This window comes from Neoarius graeffei, chromosome 2 (assembly GCF_027579695.1).
Source record: "Neoarius graeffei isolate fNeoGra1 chromosome 2, fNeoGra1.pri, whole genome shotgun sequence".
In the NCBI taxonomy this organism is placed as follows: domain Eukaryota; kingdom Metazoa; phylum Chordata; class Actinopteri; order Siluriformes; family Ariidae; genus Neoarius; species Neoarius graeffei.
In genome coordinates this window covers 28,245,580-28,247,557 of record NC_083570.1, presented here as the reverse complement: position 1 = coordinate 28,247,557, position 1,978 = coordinate 28,245,580, and positions in this window count along the sequence as shown.

Genomic DNA, 1,978 nt, shown 5'->3' with positions numbered 1-1,978 from the left:
TTTTGAACATTGTGGTATGAAGAAAGAAATGATGACATACTATTTGTGGCGTGATTTGGGAGAGGACAGTACCGCATAAGGCACACATGTTATGTTATTATGTCAGGTTTGGACATGCCCAGAAAGCTTTAGAAAAGTGCCAAAAGCTACATGTCAAATAGCAGGGTGAGTCAGAAACTATCACCACCTTGAATACTAGTCTGTCTACTTCACTTTTCCCCTTGTTTTGTTTTCTCACTCTGAACGACCCTGTGTCAGGATGGATGTGCTCATTCACACATGGAGGAGAGAAATACTACAATTGGGTGTGGTGATATGGTACCCACCCGTGTGTGTGTGTGTGTGTGTCCGTCCCCATGTCCATGAGTAAGACTCAAACACAAAGGGTTACTGTGTAGTCATGTCAGTCTCAGCTGTTTAGAGGCTTTTGGATTCAATTAATATAACATAACAAAAAAATCAGAACAATAGACTCTACATATTTAACACAGCAATGTTCATTGCCTTGATTGAACCTAGTTGTCAATTGGGGTCATAAAGGCAAACCTGTTTTTCCTGAATATGACAGTAATGAGAAGCAGTGTTTAAATAGCTCGCATTTCTGAACCATTTAAGTTTTTTCTTTGACAGTGCAGGCAGTGCAAATCACTACTGAAAAGCAATCATCTCAAGCCAACAACATTACCTGTGAGTAATGTTTACATGAGAAAAATAAGTTATCTCAAGAAAACAATCTGGTTATCACAAGATCAGAAGAAATATAACTCATCTTGAGCAATGTTTGTCACGATATCACAAAAAATATTGTTATCTCAAGAAAACAACTTTTTGCTATGAAATCATGAGAAAAAATATGTTGAAATTTCAAGAAAACAACTTTTATTATCATGAGATCAGAAGAAAAATATGTTACCTCAGAAAACAACTTTCTTTGTGACAAGATTGATAGAGATATCTGTCTGGCATGCTTGGCATACAGGCTGTTCTGATTACCTCACCCGGGACGGAGTCCACCAGGGGGCAAGGTATTGTTTTCGGTGGGTTTCTTTGTTTGTTTATTTGTTTGTTTGTTTTTGTTAGCAACATTACGGGAAAACGGCTGGACCAATCTTCATGAAACTTTCAGGATAGATGGGCATTGGTCTCAAATAGAACCTCCAATATTTTGAGGGTCATCTGGTCAAGGTCAACAAAAAGGTCAAAATCATTTTTTTGTGATAGCTTCCTTAATATTCATTATATTTATTTCAAATCAATTCCACAACGTTCATCTTTCAATTCTGCTTCCATTGATATGCTACATGATGGGGTATCACTCATAGTTTTCTTAGTGGTTGGGGTCAAATGTCAGGGGGGTCAAGGTCATTGCTAAATTTGCATATTTTCCATTATAACTCAAAAACGGTTAGAGAAATGTTTATCATTATCAACATATAGGAAGTCATATATGGGCTTTCATTTGGCACCATGACCTTTGACCTTGTTTGTTTGTTTGTTTGTTTGTGTGTCTGTCTGTTAACAATCTAGCGTCTAGATGGTTGCACCGATTGACTTCAAATTTTCAAGGTAGGTGGGCAATGGTCCGTAGATGACTTGACTAAATTTTGGGGGTAATCGGGTCAAGATGAAAGTCAAGGTCACCAGAAAGAGCAACCTTTTGGTCAAAATAACATATTTTCCATTATACCTCAAAAACGGTTGCCAATAGACAAATGTTTACTATTATAAGCATATAGGAACTTCCATATGGCCTTTCATTTGGCACCTTGATCTTTGACCTTGAGTGGCCTTGAAAGGTCAAACTCAAGGTCATGGATTTTCAGAGGGCTATAACTTGAAAACGGTTGATGGTAGACAGATGTTTACCATTATCAACTTATAGGAAGTGCCATATGGGCTTTCATTTGGCACCATGACCTTTGACCTTGTAAGACTTTGAAATGTCAAACTCAAGGTCATGGGTTTTCATAGGACTATA